This window comes from Alosa sapidissima, chromosome 7 (assembly GCF_018492685.1).
Source record: "Alosa sapidissima isolate fAloSap1 chromosome 7, fAloSap1.pri, whole genome shotgun sequence".
NCBI classification, from domain to species: Eukaryota; Metazoa; Chordata; class Actinopteri; order Clupeiformes; family Clupeidae; genus Alosa; species Alosa sapidissima.
In genome coordinates, this window is record NC_055963.1 from 7307900 (window position 1) to 7326906 (window position 19007).

The 19007-nt window shown below is 40.8% G+C and overlaps 1 protein-coding gene and 1 long non-coding RNA gene across 3 annotated transcripts in view; one reads left to right on the forward strand and one right to left on the reverse strand.

Moving 5' to 3' along the window:
- The window catches only part of hoxc13a (homeobox C13a), a 31103-nt gene extending 29086 nt beyond the window's left edge, over nucleotides 1–2017 (reverse strand). For both annotated transcript variants that reach the window (XR_006032944.1, XR_006032943.1), the window contains exon 1: nucleotides 1715–2017. The gene's annotated coding sequence lies outside the window, so the exon portion shown is untranslated. The remainder of the gene's footprint in view (nucleotides 1–1714) is intronic.
- On the forward strand, nucleotides 1071–15766 carry LOC121713792. Its single transcript, XR_006032946.1, has 3 exons — nucleotides 1071–1334; nucleotides 4843–5012; nucleotides 15558–15766. It is a non-coding gene; the product is annotated as an uncharacterized LOC121713792 (long non-coding RNA).
- The last annotated feature ends 3241 nt before the right edge of the window (nucleotides 15767–19007 follow it).

Sequence of the window (19007 nt, forward strand, 5' to 3'; positions counted from 1 at the left end):
ATTAAAAAAAAAAAAAAAAAAAAAAAAAAAAAAAAAACTCACGGACCACCTAGCTAAAAAAACAAAACAAAAAAAGACCTACTTCAACAGTTTATTACACAATAGGCCTACTCACTGAACCACCTTGCTTATTGTGTCAGAGGATGATTTAAACTGGCATAGATTACATAGTGTAGGCAGTGTTGCAGAACTGTTTGGATTTACGTACAAGTTGGTTCAATATTGCAAACATCTCATATATTTTATATTTTACCACGTCTGCTCGTGGACCACTTGGGATAGCTTGGTCCACACTCTGAGAAACACTGCTATAAGGTAAAGACTTTACAGAAACTCTGTCACTACAGGCCTGTCACTAGTCATATTGGTAGTATCAGAATCAGGGTAAGCAGTTTGTTACAGGCCAAAATTGTGTTTTTTGGCCAGTATGTATGCCATTTTTGTATGCACAGAGTGCAACGCAAAGCCCTCCACATGCAGACATCAAGACAAACACCTCGACTGCCAGTTTACAGATCAGCCTGGACCAATTACATGCAATCCACGCATGCTTAGCAACAAACCTCACCATTTCTGTAAATTGACTTTCGCATATTTGTTTTGTAGGCCCTATTAGCCTATTAGTGTTTTGTGATCCTATTAATTACACTTGGGTCTAGTTAATTAATAGTGGTGTTGGGAAATTTAGCTGTGTTTTAATACAGTTTCTGGCTGGCCAGCTATTGGTATTTATTTAGGCTATGGTAAATATATATTATAATATTTGTTATTTTCCAGTAACATTTTTTAAGTTACGTGTAGTCAGAATGCCGATATACGTTTCGTCGGTGGCTGCTCAAACAATTAAATGCCCAATACCAACGCCCAAAATAAACCTCATGCAAAAACATAGCACATGAGTTGTTGCCATATGATTCATACGAGAAAGTAGTAATGCATGCATTTCATTACCTTAGGAAGACAGCGGCCGACACGCACACAAAAACGCCAGTTACAGAATAGGGCCTGCACTACATTTCATGTGGACATCTATCTAGCCGTTCAAAAAACGGCATAGCCTAACCAGATTTCAAGCTAAAAGCGCATTAGCCGACAGTAAGTGGAGGCAGTGGTTCTCAAACTGTGCCATCGCACACACTGGTGTAACAAGTGTGTATGGAGTCATATATTTGTAAAGGTCTATCAGGGATATTCTTCCTTTAATGAATGGTGTACCTTCTCACAAAGTCATTCTTCACTGATTGACCGGGACTGTAAGTTGTTGTTACACGTGGGTTCTCGAGCCCCGGAGCACGATATCTGCGCCTTGCAACACCCAAGCAAAGAAACTACAGGTCTGAACACTCAAATTGTCAACCAGGCAAGAAACTTAGGCAACTTAGACCTAATTTTTGAGAAGCTGTATATCCAGTATACATTCCACTTGCATGCTCTTAAGCCTACTGATATTCGTTTAAACCATTTCACAAATAGGCCCAATATGGAAGGGACATCAGGAACACAAAACTACTATACGTGTCAACACATCCTCTTACATATATCCTTGCTAACCTAACTGCAAGACAAGAGGTTACATGTCAACGTTTGCCTGATGTATTTGATAAGGAATGTCTCGTTTGCTTTTAAGTTAATGTAGCTGGCTCGGTAGATTTCAGACTTCAGAACTGTGAACTAGTAACATTTTCCACGTTCTGAGTTAACATCTTGAACTTACCGAAAAGCTGCCCTTCACTCTCAACACATGGTCTGCTCGAAGGCGGCGATAGAACTAAACTATTGAATGGCCTAAAGTTGTAGCCTTACGATTACCAGAATTGCTGCAGTAGGCCTAGGCCTAACCCTAATCAAAGATCATTGATTAGTTGATTCAAGCCTCTCTGGCCTTACTCATCTAGGGTACTGGGATAAATCAGTGTTCGTGTAAAATATTGCAGCATAAATATTAATGGATGAAGGTCTATTACTGATGCAATGTTGCGTAACTAGCTTGCTCAGCAGATGGCGATTAAACCTATTTCCTCTGACGCGTAGCGGTGCATATCTGACCCGAGAAGAAAGCGAGAGTTCGGTTGAATGTTTAGTAATATTAAGATATGTTCTGTTTCCAGAAAGGTTGTTATCTTGAATTATTAGGCTACATCTCTAACAACAAATGACTAATAAGTGAACCTATTTTATTCCGAGTGAAAATGGAAGGAACTAGGTATATTTTTTAATGCATCACATCCCATGCAAACTTCACTCATCTTGTGTTCATCTGCTGTCTCACTCCAACTCTTCTCTGTAAACTGCCAGCTCCCTCCACACACACCTTTTAATCTGATAGCAATCTTGTCATCACAAGTGATTGGTTGCATGCATAACAACACAACACTCGAGGATTCAATGATTTTTGATTTGCCACATACATAGGTTGTAAAACATGTAGCCTAGTAAAAAAAGCATTAGTTGTTCAGTTTCTGCCTGTGCAGTGGTGTCCTGAGGGATCACCCACTATTTATAATGATAAAGAAAGATAAAAGATTGAAAAAAAAAAAAATAGTGTGATGCTGGTGTAGACTAATGCATGTAAGTGCAGTATGTCAGGTCTATGTAAAAAAGCTTTGTGTGTGATTCAATTCATAAATGTCCATTGCAAAGCAATATTGCGAAAATGCCATGCTATTTAGTCTTGGATTAATTAACAAACAGAAAAGATAAAGAAAACAAAAAACGGCTCTCAGCCAGGCTCTTCTTGTTCACACAAAAACTGCAACTCCTCAAATGGCCATCTGAGGCTGGCTTCAAAAGTGATTCAATTTCAAGATTCAAGATTCAAGAAGCTTCATTGTCACTCCTACATTTTCATGTAGAAACGAAATTTAGTACTGAGGTTGATTAAACAAAGCACCCCCCCCCCCCCCCAACAAATAAAAATAGTAAAACAATTAAAAATTGGTAAACAAATATAAGAAATTAATTATGGGTAAAACAAATGCATCATCCTATCCAAGAAATATCTATCATTGCAGTATGCACAGTGAATGACATCAGTGTTCAGGGTGCTCAAGTCAATGAGTAAGTTCATGACTAAAGTGCAGTGTGTCGGCAGCAGTCTATGGTTAGATCAGAGCAGAGGTGATGAATCTATGGTCAGATCAGAGCAGAGGTGATGAGGTGATGAATTTATCAGTGTAACAGCAGATGGGAAGAAACTGTTCCTCAGTCTGGTTGTCTTTGCCTCGATGCTGCGTAGCCTCTTGCATGATGGGAGGGGGGCAAACAGTCTGTGTGCATGATGAGTGTCATCCTTCATGATGAGGGAGGCTCTGTTTTTGCACCTGCTGGTGTATGGTGTATAGAGAGGGAGAGAGAGGGAGAGAGATCAAAATACCAGTGGTAAAGCTGACGATGCACAAAGCAACTTTTTGAGCAATGTTGCAGGGCACTGTTTGGTTCTGGCATGTTCCCATTGATATTGGCTAACAGTTGTTTTCTAAAGGACTTTAATCTTCAGTAGGCCATTCGCTCCCATGGATTTGGCTATCACTGCTATGCAGACGACACTCAACTTTACATATCTTTCCCACCTGAGAAATCTAGTGTTCCCATCGGATGCATGCCTTAATGATATTTCAGTCTGGATGAAAGATCGGCATCTTCAGCTTAATCTCTCAAAAACTGAGCTTTTTGTGTTTCCAGCTAAAACAGCTATTCCCAAACAGATTAAAGCTGCAGTTGGCAAGATTTTTTTGATCATATTCACTGAAACCGACACTATGCTCCGACAGAACACAGTTGTGTGCCTGCCTCTGATTGTAGGACACCTCCTGGTTAGTCTGAGGGTCCATCACTGTTGTCTTTAACCAGGGTGCAAGGACATACCCTTGATGACCTTACAAAACAATCGATTATTGAAATAGAAACCCACTGTTGCTGGAATTCAAAATTACTCAAAGATGCTTACCAATGAGCCATGCATCTCCAGTAGCTCCTTGTTCCAGGTGCATACCCACTGCTCTGTAAAATATGACTCATATGCACTTGACTGCACTTGACAGCTGGGAGTCGCAAATTAGTTGGACTTTGAATAAGTGGTATTGTTTGTGGTTGTATGGAAATGGATCTGATGAAGGTGCTTTAATGCGCGTGTGAGTGCAGTCTATTGCCCTGGCGGTGTTGGGCAGACCAGGAATAGAATGGAACCCTGTCTTGACTGGCAGCTGTTGTTGCACTGTATAATAAAATGCTATGTATTGAGTGGGCTGTTGATTTATGCCATCTTCAACTAATATAATGGGAGAGCGTGTGTTTTGGATGACATGCCTACCCAGTGTCCTAACTCTTGCTGAAATGTTCCAGTGGCTAAAAAGCCCAAGGTGCAGAGTACCTGCTCTTGTGGTGGTAAAGGATTAGATCCGGAGATGTAAAATCCGGCTTCAGAAAGTAAAAGTGCTGTGATAGCAGGCCTTATATGCAGAGGCATGGCTCCCAATTAACATAACTGATATGATGTGTCAGTATAGTCTTCTTTTAGGTAATGCTTTATACTATAAAAAATAATTATCAAAAGGATCTAAAAATGATCACTAATACATTTTATTAAAATACTATAATTAACTGTCGACTGTACAATGAACGAAAACACTATAACCAATTATTTTAAGCAATTATGCTCAAATTGTCACTCAAATGTGCATGAGAATGCTCTTGAGTGTGCACAGCACACCTAAGAACAAATTCCAGATTTAATGTTGAATGTTGGAATCTTTGTGAAAATTGCAAAAGGTTTTAAGAGCATGAATGGTTGGTGAATGGGACCCAGTGATGATAATAAAGGCAACATAAGACTCTTTGTTGTAGGCCCTGTCCTCGGTTTTGGACTGCTGGGACCCTAGGAGATCCTTCCAGATCGAGATGGCAAGGCTGGAGCCCACCCCTGGACTACCTGACAGGGACCAAACTGGTGGTAGTTGTGGTTGAAGTGGTTGAGGGGGACATCACAATGCTGGCACTTGAAAGCAGCAGAACAGGTATGTAAGCCATGTCATTTTAAAGACAGATGTAGTCCTGTGATTTGTTGGGAGTAGTTAATAAATTAATAACATAGTATTCGTCTTCCTGGCAGAATTTAGTTAAAGCTAAAGCTACCATTTTTACCAGGAACACTAGCTACTTAATTAGAATTGGGAGAAAACATATGTCAAAGATCAATTGCTTCTTCCCTGAGTGCTCTTCCCTTTCATAAAGACTGCTAACAGTTTCAGCACAATGGACAGCAGATCTAACACTGCGTACTAACTGCATGCGATGCGTACAAGTGTTAGCGACAAAATCAATTGAATTACATTGTTTTCAACTGCAATGTCCTTACTGGACACGACGTAACAGTGCTGTGCAGCACATATGGCATGATGTTTTGAGCAGAGCTTTTATCGGATCCCCTGTTTTTATTTTCTTTCTGAACGCTTGTGTTCTTCTGCTATTTTGAACAAAATATATGACGCAATAGAAGAGCATGTTTAATGGATTGGACAGAGAACACTCAATGCAACGGTCCAGTCGGATGCTCGTATACAGTTAAGATAAGCTGTAAGGATAGCCTTGCCTGTCATAAATACTGGTTTCAGCACCATGGACAGCAGATGAAAATGTCTTAGCTATGGTTTTAGGGCAGAGGCCGCAACAGTGGACTTCAAAACTACATATAGGACATGCAAGGACTGGTCCTGCCAACTGATGTACCAGCCATTCAGTATTAAAAGCAAGAAACGAAGCAGACTTAGCCAAGAACGCCTTATGGTACTCATAAAATAATAAAGCGTAGCGCTTACTAAAGGCTTTGTTTAAAGTGCCCATATGACTATTTTAAATTAGGTCTAAAATAGGTCTATGAGTTCCAGAAAACATGTTTCTGAAGTTGTTTGCTGGAAATAGCTTGTAGGAAAAGTTTCTTACCTACCTCTATTACCCTCTGTTTCAGTCCCTTTTAGAGTGTGCTGTTTCTGCTGCTCATTACATATTAATGAGCTGCTGCTCATTTACCCACGCCCCGCTCCATTAACTGTTACCAGGGTCATTCGTGCCAAATCAACAGATGCCTCCCGCCTGACCTTCTTGGATTTGCTTCATACTTTATGTCAATAATGCTAAATATTACCCAACTACTGTGCAAAGCTTGTATCTACATTATTTTCTGAGATATGGAGGCTTAAAAAAACAGTTTAACTCATAACATGTAGGCTTGGAGTGGAGAGGTGGGGATGTTGATTAAGCTAACGTCTGTTGATGTTGACGAAGGTCTTGCTTTTTCAAAATGCGTGAAACACGCAAATTCAAAATCCCCTAACATCTACTACACATTTGTTTTACATTACTAGTTACATATAACTACATCTTCTCAGACGAAGCACTGGTCAATTTATCTAAACAAATGAGTTTTCATGGCAAGAATACAACTAGGAGCTTCTAAATGATTAAATGCTTGTTCCATGTAAACACAGACTAAATGCCAATTAGATTATTTAGCGTTCATGGAAGCAGGTCAGTTGGAATCTTTAATCAGATTAATTTCAATCGGATTGAAATAAAAATGTCCATGCAAACGTGGCTATTGATTCCAATTGGAAAGACAGCTAGTCACACGTTACATCTAGTTATTGATTCACAGGACATTCAATCCTTTACTAACACAATGGTGATGAAATATGTATATGTAACTGACTCATGCTGAAACTATACTATCAACCTAATTCCACATTCCAATACCCCAGTGTTGAGAGGACGAATTTAGCTCATAGCTAACGCTTACCATAATCTCCAATGTTAAATGGTTAGCTTGCTAGCTAGCTATCTAACTGTGGAACTTCAGTACAACATAGCTATCTCACCTAGTTGTAGGAAATACATAAGTGATGGAATTAGAATGAATCCAATGAACACACAGATAACTGTTATACCAACCTTATTTTGTGCCTTTAATTCACGTTTGTTCAAAGATTTAGTAAGTATAAATCCTTTTCCCTGCTCACTTCGCAGCTCCATAGGTTTCCATTATATCCACGTAACTTATTCTTTCCCCTAAAAGGGGGTGGTGAGTGGGAATATTGAAATGTTTTGGCTTGTGACGTAGCAAGCCGTGCCGATTTTGACTAGCTCACCCTGGAGACTGAAGGCAGGATACATTCAGAAACCCGTAGCTCACACAAGGGAGCATGCCTATGTTCCCACAGCCCTATGTTCCCTAACCCTAAGCCACCCACCCACACCTCAGGCCTAACCCTAACCCCAACCCTAACCCTAAGAAAAAACCTTTTTTTTCAAGTTTGTATGTGTGTGGAAGCACCAGCGACACACAATAACACATCAAATTTCAGAAAAAAAGTATTTTATTCATAATATGGGCACTTTAAATAAGTAGAATTATTATAGTTTGCGCTGTGTTGCCATTACCACTTTTTTACTTCCAGTATGATCCCCACGTTTGCAGTTCAGTGCTGAAGCAATAGGAACTGGTACATTGTCTTTGCCACCTTCTCAAGAGTATCATGCTTCATATCTAATGAAACTGGCATGTGAGTCCTGGTAATTCAGATGGATCACAAAGGATCAGAATCTTCATACTGAAGTTTAAAATCAGCAGAGCCAATGTTTTCAGGTGTTAAGTGTTGCTTCAGTGTTGTCAGGTGTTACACCTCTATGGGTAAATGGAAAATGAGTTTAAGGTAGTGCACTGACTTCATAAACATTCTTTTTTATAACCTCTCTGAACATTTAGAAAGTTTGCAATACTTTGATTTGTCTGTAGGGACCCTCTCCACACTCGTTATCATCCATAAATAGATCCAAGGTTGTTTTTAGTCCGGATTGTTCCTTTAAAGCAACACCAAATAAAAGAACTTTTCCTCTGTCGCACGCACGCTATTTGTTTATCCAGCAACGGCTTTGCAAATAACGATGTCCATAGACAAGGTAGAATATGTTGCATGATTTTATGAAAGTATGATGTATTGCAACATCATGCAAGTCAAATTTGTAGTTTCTTATGTCTCATTCCATCGAACTACAAACCCGCTACCCGATCTGGCAAACTTACATAGTGCTATTATAGCCGATAGAGGGCCACGAAGCGAATGCAGAAGTGCCGTTCACCCTGTTACGAGTTGATAAATCACGGAAACAATTTTTGAAACATTTTTTTAGACTACATTTACACGAAGCAGGGTATTTTCCTAAACGAATATCTGGCCATCTACGTTTGCAAATAAAACTGCATTTACATGAGAACGTTTTTTTTAAAAATGTGTTTTCACGAACCCGTGTACATACATGCTGTCATGAGTACGCCAAACCACAGTGGCAGTCTAACGATAAGCTCAAGCTCACATTAACCTATCAGAATCCTGAAAAGTTGCCCGAGCCACCGGAAACGGAAGTGTACTCTCTTCTTCGGATAGCAGCGGTAAAGCAAGTTGTTGTCGATACATAAACGCGATGGCTATTCTGAGCTTATCCATGATCACCTCAGCCCCAAAATGTGAAGTCGCACGTGAGAACATGTAAATGTAAACATTGGTCGCACATTTGGTGTACTTCTGTCGCATACTGTGACGTTGGCTGCCCAAAACTCCGTTTGCCACAGTTTACAACCAAACGCATAAACAAAGTTTTCCAAAATAATCACTTTGGCCGGAGTTTTTTTGGATAACCGTTTTACGGGGCGAATTCTCCGTTTGCGTCTAAATGAAAGGCTCAAACGTAGGGAAATGTCTTTGTTTATAAAAATACACATGCTCGTGTAAACGGGGTCTTAAGGTACAAAAAACTCTTTGGTGTTGCATTAACTTTTCTGACGTTGCTTGCACTTGGTGTGCGATATCCCAGTGGCTATCCAATCCAGTCTCCACATGCCTCATTATTATGCTAAAAGTTACACAAGCTGGTTTCCATTCAACTTTGTACTGCACATTTTGACCATTCAAGCAGTTCATTTATAGCCTAGAAATCTAGATACGCCCCTAGCGGCAGCAAATTACATTTCCTGCCAGGGCTAGTCTAGCAACTCTCCGTTGGCTTGTGAGCTCCAGAAATCGAAACTTAATCAGACAATTGAAATCGTGTATAGAGTCGTTTGGTGGGCTTAACATAATGATTGATGGCAGAGTTGCAACGGTTTGGCTTGAATTCCCTGCTACTTGAAAACAAATATCCTATTGCGTCCTATTGCGTGCAGAGGGAATTTAAAATTCTGATTATCCCGCCCCTCGGACTGAGCACTGCGAACGGTGAGTGCCCAGACCCTACATTTTAATGTGGGTCTGGCTCGCCAGGCTAGTTCATTTAATGAATGTACCTTCATTAATTTTAACGTTTGTCTTCCAGATTATTGATTACTACTTGGAGTAGACATAGAAAGGCGCTATATAAAATAAACGTATTATTATTTATTATTAGACATAGCCTACTCCAATTACAATCGGTTCGAGTCAAGGTTACAGAGTTTGAAAAACCCTGGAACAGGAATTGTTAGGGTAGTAGAATAATTTGGTTCAGTTGTGAGAATAGTTCAGTGATGGTGCCAGTCTTAGGACTTCAAAAAGAGCTTCAAATTATTGGTTTGTACATTATGTAAAGTTTCAACAGCATAGTAGCATTAGCAGCATTAGCAACATTTTCCAACTTAAGATAGTTTAACACACCTCCTCCTGAATTTGTATACAATATGATGACTTCCTAGTGTTTGCATTGAAAAAAAAATCACACTCACTACCTTGGTCGCCATCTTGTTTGACCAAGCGGACAAGCAGACAAGCATGGGTTAAAGGTGCCATGTGTAAGAATTGAGGTAAAAATATCCAAAAAATGAGCTACACGCATAAAAAGAATGAGAAGAAATAAGGGCGATGATGTTATTAAAAAAATGACAAGGTATAGTGCTGCAGAGATATCAACCTGAATTAGCATGCTAAATTACTAGCCACAGCCCGACTGCTGTCATAATACCAGTTTCGGCAAGGGGAGGCAGCATGCGGGCAACATAACCGCCAGCCAAACTGCAATACACAAATAACTCGCACGGCTTGTGGGCGTACTTGAACCAAAGAGGATACACCTGTCGGGCTGTGGCTAGTAATTTAGCATGCTAATTCAGGTTGATATCTCTGCAGCACTATACCTTGACATTTATTTAATGACATCATCGCCCTTATTTCTTCTCATTCTTTTGATGCGTGTAGCTCATTTTTTTTTATATTTTTACCTCAATTCTTACACATGGCACCTTTAAGGAGAGAATTAGTCATAAATATTTCCATGGCAATGCTAATCTCTACCAATCAAAGATGCTGCTTTTGCACTTTAGGTTTCGGGTAGAGTAGTGCTTTTCTGTGAAACGCTTCTGTGAAACACATTTTTCATAAAACAAGGTTGATATCATGTGAACTTGTGATGTCTACATGAGCATGAACAATCGCTTCATCGTCACATAGCTAGTTTCAAAGGAAATATCCGGCGTTAAAACAACCTGGGATCTATATATGGATGATAACGGCAATTGTCCAATCACTGGGCGCGTTCAGCCAGATCTGCTCAGCGCTGAAGAAGTCGAATGCACCCACTGATTTGAAGCAAGCGGAACACGAAGTAAGGCAATACACTGCCTTCAGAAACAGCTATGACCTCTTTGTACACTTTCAAAAATGTCTGTAGAGACCCTATCTACACTACCACTGAAGTGTAAGGCTATTTTGAGCCTTGTCAGTGGGTTGAAAATAACGGTTTCTTTTGACATGGCTCCACGCCCGCTGCTACAGGCTATAAACCATTTTGTTGCCAATGCAAACAACGGTCTAGCTCAAAACTCCTCTGTTTAACAAAATGTTGCACCCAAATGAAAGTTTGAACTCGCTATCATCCATAAATAGACCCCAGGTTGTTTTAACTCTGAATCTTTCCTTTAAGTCTACCTTGGACAGTTACGATATTATGGCTCATCAAATTCTCAATTGAACAAATTAATGGGATTTTTACTTCCGGACCCAGAGTGGATGGTCACGGTCAATCTCTAATTGTAAAAGATTCCATTTTACTTGTCCCCACAGATCCACAGAAACTGGCGTTTTGAGAAATATTAGATTTTAAAAATATCTGTGTAAGCAAGTAAACACACTATTTATGTATGTAAAAAAGGTCCAAACCCATATTATTATTATTATTATTATTATTATATTTATTGACAGACTTGAGGTCCAAATACTAAAACACACACAGTATACAGACAAACATAAAATATACTGCTCAAAAAAATTAAGGGAACACTTCAATCATACACTGGATCGGTACTCTGACACTGTTTGGCTCTGAGCACAAGTAAAACTTTTGAGGCGAGTGTTTTATTTTGCAAGAACTGTCAGACATTCTGTGAATGTAGTTTGAGAATAGAGAAAAGGGTAGAAGGTTTCAAAAAATGTGTTTTAACAATCGTGGAAAGCTGTAAGTGTTCCCTTAATTGTTTTGAGCAGTATAAATTACACATAGCACACATGTGTACTCAATGGTTAAAATACATACAAAGACCTTATAATGCCATTCTTAGACTCAGTAAGCCTGCACATCAATTTAAACATAAAATTCCTAACCAATGCTTGGAAAGTGGGAACAGTTCACAACCATTTTGTTCGTACTTTCCCACCTTGGCTACTTTAACACTGTCTAAGGGCGTCATTATATGCCACATTTATCTTGTTCTTCTTTCCTTTGAGGCAGCCGTGGCCCACTGGTTAGCACTCTGGACTTGTAACCGGAGGGTTGCCGGTTCGAGCCCCGACCAGTGGGCACCTAACCCCTCACTGCTCCCCGAGTGCCGCCGTTGAAGCAGGCAGCTCACTGCGCCGGGATTAGTGTGTGCTTCACCTCTCTGTGTGTTCACTGTGTGCTGTTTGTGTTTCACTAATTCACCGATTGGGTTAAATGCAGAGACCAAATTTCCCTCACGGGATCAAAAACGTATATATACTTACTATACTTTACTATGGCTACCCCATAGATGGGCTGTGGTGGAGTGAAGTAAGCTATAAAACGAACATAGAACATTTACACTTAGAACATATCAGTTTTAAAAAAGATCTAGGTATGTGTCTACAGAGCCTATAGCTCTCTCACACACAGTAATATTGCACAATTCAGACTCCTATTATGCTCAGAGATGTACATGATGGATAGATAGCAGTATTAACCACCAAGATTTGTTTGATCTGTTTGAACTTTGAAAGCATACTTAGTACTTTGTTTCTTTTAACATTGATTTTAAAAAATAATGTCTAATTGATAAGCCATCATGCTATGATATCACTCATCTGAAGATAAGGACATTCATTAAATGTTTTTTTTTCACGGATGATTCCTTAAAAAGAAAAACAAAGGAATTGTCAAAGCAGGTGAAGCCAAGTACTAATATGCGATGTGTGTGCGATGCATTTTGGAATGTTTTTGACCCCAGCTATATATACCAAAATGATCCTGACGTAATTGTACTATTCCAATACCACTAAGCCTCTCCCAACTTTCAGTCCGATTAGGAGAGGGGTTCATGTTTGTGTTCATGTTTACTTTTAAACAGGAGACTGTCTTTGATGGTTTTTCCTAACTTAAGTGGCTTGTACATGTCGTTCCTACCCACACCCATGTCTGGACGCTTTTATATAACCACGAGAAAAGAACCTCAAAAAAAGATACATGTCTTCAACTAACTAGCATAAGCTGAAAAGTGTCTCATAATAGAAAATGAGTCATGACGAAAAACACTTTGTGGTTATTAAGAGAGTAGGGGAGCTTTACTACATTATATTGCAATTTGGGCTGTTGCAATGGCTGTCCAAAACGGGGCAGGCTTTCAAAAACTCAAGCCACAAATGATGACGCAAAGAGAACAGCTCCCTCGAATGGAAGAATGGTCTCCTCCGCCAGTTCTACTAAGAGGTTCCTGGCGCCCTGATGTTCCATTCGGACTTTCCACAGTCCTCAGTCTAAATTGTTCCTGTCTTACATTGACACCTGTGAGAAAGAGAGAGACCTAGCTCAGTTTCCATTACTGCATCAGCTCTACAGTTAATTAGCATCCATCTGTTTCCATTTAAGCATGCTGATGCGACTATGCCCCTCCCATCTCCCTGTAACTCCACTCCAGCACAAGATGGAAGCCATTAGGCAGCATCTTATTAAACAACCAGGGTGCATTTGTCACCCTTCGTGTCCCTGTGCTAAGCTTTGACAGGCACATTGTGGCCCAAAATTGTAACGGCTGTTACAAATCTGCAAGCTGTAGTCTCGTATCTAACCCAATGTCCAAACGTATAAAAAGAGCTCACATAGACAGACCAAGAAAGGTTGTGCCCACAAGTGCGTTAGTCAGAACATCTCCCTTTGCCAACCTCCCGTAGACGGCCAAAGTGCAATCATGCTGTTGTTTGGACGACTGACGTAAACAACCAACAACTTTGGTTCCCAAGGGATTTTGAGAAATACTTTCTCCAAGATGGTTAGTTTTGATGTTTATGTTCCCATTTCTCTTTTCTTGGAACTATCAAATATTTTTGGCATGGTCATGACTTTGGACATGACAAAATTGATTTCAGATGATACTATTACTGTAGTAGAACTTTCAAAGCTATATCTTAGAGTATTCCTCCATGCAATTTACTGTCATTTCATGTCATTTACTGTAGGTAGATATCTGTTCATTTTTCAGTTTTTTTAGGCATCTGTTTATTTTTCAAATGCCATTTGTGTTCTCACAGCTTATCCTCAAATCAGCAACAGTGATTATTTTATTGGAACATTGTTTATATTAACATGTAGTGATCCCACATGTAGGGAATGAAATGACATTTGGCGTCTCTGCCTGCAATGAGTTTGCTTACATAGGCCACCTTTCCACAGATCCTCTGCCTGCTTTAATGGCTTTTCCTCATGTCAGTCTGTGCAAAGGTACTGACATCTGGGCATTTACTGCAGTGCATGGGCCCAGCCTGACTGCAGCATGTCTGCTCTTGGCAGTGAGCCCATGGAGTGGTGGGACTAAGGTTAGGTCAGGATAGACCTTCAAGGGATTGGCCCAGAGCTAGATCTGACTCGGGTTGAGGCTGGCTGCAGGCTGCAGGCTGGAAGGTTCACTGATGACTGAAGTTAGACCAGCTTGGCACTGCAGTTTATTAAAAAATGACGCAGAAAAAAATTCAGTTTCAGATAAAGAAGTCTATAAGTAGCACTGAATGCTTCTGAACCATGTGCACTGAACAATAAGGTTGAATTATTTACATGTAGCATAAAAAAAGTTTGACCTAAGTCACAACTTTAGAATTGGAAATAATTTTTAGATGATCCTATCAATGTATGATATGAGTATCAATAAGATATCATTACTAGATTTAATCAATTCTGTAGCTGCATCAGTAAGCAATTGATTGATAGCAATTGAAATATAATTTAAACTTCAAACTGTCAAAAGTTATGAGCTGAAATGGGAAAGCTCTTCATACATCATTTCACATCCTCTTATACTTCTCATAATGATCATCATCATACAGTCAAGTCTTCTTTTATCAACAAACACTTTTATGAGCAGACATAACAGCGCATTGTAAACATGTCTAAAAGAACACACTTCTAGATTTGTATGCCAATTTAGCAGATATGCTTTAGAAACCCACATGCAACCAATTACACGTGCGCTCATTGCTTCAGTTTATGGAGGGAAAGCGACAGACAGACAGACAGACAGACAGACAGACAGATATGAGAGGAGAGAAAACAGACGGCCTTTGCCACTGTGAGAGGAGGTCTCTCGTTTCATCTTGTTGTGTTTTATCCTCCGTGGTGCTGAGGCCCATAAAAGCCCTCTCCTTTTTACAATGGCATGCCTAAAAGCAGCAGCAGCAGCCCTCTCTACAGCTCCTTCTGCCCCTCTCCCATCCCTGCACACACACAGATCCCCAATCTGCCCCTCTCCCATCCCTGCACACACACAGATCCCCAATCTGCCCCTCTCCCATCCCTGCACACACACAGATCCCCAATCTGCCCCTCTCCCGTCCCTGCACACACACAGATCCCCAATCTGCCCCTCTGCACACACACAGATCCCCAATCTGCCCCTCTCCCATCCCTGCACACACACAGATCCCCAATCTGGAGCTCAGAAAACAACTGCACCGCACACGGCAGGTTCTGCTTCTCACACGATGATGCTATCAATCTTTTGATCTGCTCACAGTCCTCCATGTGGTGCAAAGTTCATGTCCATGCAGTCTTAGTTGTGGTGTGTAAAGTGTCTCTCTATATTAAGGAACCTATTCCCTAGCAGAAAAAGGAAGTGTGTGGTTTGACAACTCTGCTCTGACAACAGTTTGATTTCCAACCTCTTCAAACCGTTCCAAAAATAAATTGTACCGAAGGTAATGTTTAATGGGCACCATTTGTCATTGGCTTTAACTTCAGCAACGTTACACAGCACTTTTAGCAGAGGCCCAAAGCTGTTTTGGTAGTTTTCCTGTTAACAGTGTGCTCTTTATATTTCATTGCAGCATGCCACTGAGGGAAACCAAGAGAAAGGGTGAATGCTTGGAATATGACAGTCTCACAGTCTCCAGTCATAAACCTCAAATTCTTTGTCTGAAACTGACATTTTGAGCTGTCCCTGGTGCAACAAACAAAAAGGTCCACAGAGGAGGAACCAATAAATCAATCCATTCTTCCCTCAGGCTATTTGACCACTCGAGGTGTAAAAACCTCCTCACAGGCGAGTACTTGAGACGTGCTGGGAGTCTTTGTTGAGCGTCCAACAATTATCCTGTCTGGCTCTCCTACTAATCACTGCGTCTTCTGTCCCCCCCCCCCCCCTGTTTCTCTGTCTACCTCTGCAGCGTCCCTTGAGCTAGTCTTTCAACATGCGTGCCATGCAGGCCGCCCCACCTTCATGGCTACAGGCGCCTGTCGTTGACTCAACTCGACGCAGCACGGCAGCGGAATGGTGTCACAAATTAAGTGCAACGAAGTGATTGAGACTCTGCTATTTGTTTGGAGGGCAAAGGCCATATATCACTCAAAAACTATTTGCCGAGACAAACACACCCCAGCAAACACAAACAGAGAGACAGGGAGGGGGAGGGGAGGAAGGAAGAAGGTAGAAGAGTGGGACATTCTTGCATATGGGAGCGAGACGGAGAGAGAGGGGGAGAGAGGGAGAGAGAGAGAGAGAGAGGGTGGAGATGATTTGTCTGGATGCCACACAGCTTTTTGGAGCGACAGCCAGCTGTCAGCGGGATTGATGGGCCCAGCTGGAGAGAGATGTGCGAAAGGAGCCACAGACTGCAAGCAGAGGCAGTGGGAGCGAGCACAGCATGAGGATGAGCGAGGCGCGGTCCTGGAGGGGTGTGGGGTGAGATAAGAACAAGGTGACAGGCCGTGAGTCACATACACGGGATGATCACAGCGCCTCTGACGTCTTCCTCAGCCACCCAGCACTCAGAGTGAGTGAGAGAGTGAGAGAGTGAGAGGGAGAAAGTCAGAGTGAGCTCTGAAGGCGTTAAAGCGCTCCACAGATGTCCAAATACTCTGTAAATCACCGCGTTGGACCTGAGGGCACTTGAATGCTTTCTGACTGAATCTGTGGTGCTGTCCCAGAGGCTCCTAATGACTAAGCCATTAATGCTAGTCCTTGAGGTAGCCGCCCCCTGCCCCCTCCCCGCGTCTTCCTTCCAGCTCTCATCCCCTTGGCAGAGCCGCCAGCTCTAACTCAGAGCTGTGTAAACACACACACACACACACACACACACGCATACACACACACGCATACACACACACGCATACACACACGCATACACACACACACACACGCACACACACTGGCCTGACCAGAAGCCTGTCTGGTTTGTTGCTAGAGCTGGCCTCTCCGTGGTTGGGAATGTGTGGTCGGACAGTTACGCTGGTCATGAGCACACACAGCAACGAGGCGTCTATTTAGGTGAGTGTCCCCTGTTCTCAGGAGTCATAAACCTGCCAGAGGCATCTCAGCCCAAAAGACTCTGAGTCAGGTTACAGGTGTTCTTTTGACATATGCCCTGAAAAAAAAATGTCACAACCTTGCTTGTACGCAGCTTTTGAGAAACAGCCGTGAGGCAGGGCTACAAAACAAGTTGGAACCATGCGAATGTCTCAGTTGTGGGCAAACACATAAACCTATGTTATTCAAGAGGGAATAGCATTCCATGCATAATGCAGTGGAAATGCAATGTTTTTTTATTATATGCTATACATCTATGAATAATAAATAATATATGAATGAAATATTATTTAAGGATTTGGAATTTTTCATTTGAAATTAATGCCAAATAAGGTCATTTTTATTAATAAATGCAAAGATGCATTTTTATAAAGAAACATTTTTTAAACAGTGTTATGACGGCTAAAGATACGGCTTTTTTACAGGGATATTGTAACCGTATTATTAAAACAGCCCATTATTGCCTCAAATTATTAAAGCAACACCAAATAACTTTTCCTCTGTCGCACGCATGCTAATGTTTATCCAGCACTGGCTTTGCAAATAACGATGTCAGACAAGGTAGAATATGTTGCATGATTTTATGAAAGTACGATGTATCGCGACATCAGATGCAAGTCAAATTTGTAGTTTCTTATGTCTCATTCCATCGAACTACAGAACCGCTACCCGATCTGGCAAACTTACATAGTGCGGTTATAGCCGATAGAGGGCCGCGAAACGAATGCAGAAGTGCCGTTCATCCTGTTACGAGTTGATTAACCACTGAAACGGTTTTGGAAACATTATTTTAAGGTACAACAAACTCTTTGGTGTTGCTTTAATGGCATACTTGGCAAGGTATTAAAGAGAGATAAAACTCTATACAAAATATTACTCACAGTAAAACAGGAGAGGAGAGATCCAGTGAACTACAACACACTTATTTTGAATGGTTAGAAAGGGGTTTTCACCTGGCCACTTTTGAATGGTAATGCAGGGGTGAGTTTGTAAGAGAAAGAAAAACAGTTACACACACAGTCTGCCTTTTTCAAAATAAGCCTTTCACAGAGTTCATACACTGCATACTCTCAACATTGTTGATCAAGAAGGATCATGACCAAAACTTTGTGTGCAAACTTTTTTCCTAAAAAACAGGAAGGATCATGACCCTTTTAGTTGTTTTTAGCTATCTGAGTACCGTGTAAGAGCTAAATGGTGTTATATTGACGAATAATATGAAGTTTTCATTGTGTTGCTTTAGACGATACATGGGGCAACATGTACATGATACATTTTGAGCAATGCTGCAGTTCCATGTGTTCTGATTTGGTGATTACATTTCTTAAGAAACTTGAGGTTGGTGTGAGACGGAGTGTAGTGTGCGTGAGAGCAACCTACATCTACTATACACAACCTACACATACACAATCTACACCTACACAACCTCGCATCTCATAAGATTCATCTTCCTAAATCTCAATATTCTGATCACAACTGACACAAGCCTGGGCAAATTACTAAGTCAGAAGCTACATTCATTGTTTTGCACATTTATGATGTCATCACAACACCAAAAGTATTAGTTTTACCAACAATATTTGGCAGTATTTTTAAACTATGAAAATACACACCTATAAAGCATTTTGATACAAAATATAGGAAGCCATTTTCTTCCACCCAATAAAATACAAATTACAAAATACAATTATTGTATTATAAATTATAAATACTCCCCATCCCTGGCTGCAGCCAGCTCACAGAGAATAAATGAAAAATAAATGAGGATATGATCCACAGCACATTTGTATTTATTGCCCAGTGAGCTACTCCTTACGGTGAGCCAGGACACAATGCTATCTCCATCTTAGACCAGTGTGTGTGTGTGTGTGTGTGTGTGGGTGTGTTCCATTGATCTATATTCATTCAGCCATTATCTAAGAGTATTAATGTGTCATTAAACATAAACATTACATTCAGTCAAGCTGGTGTA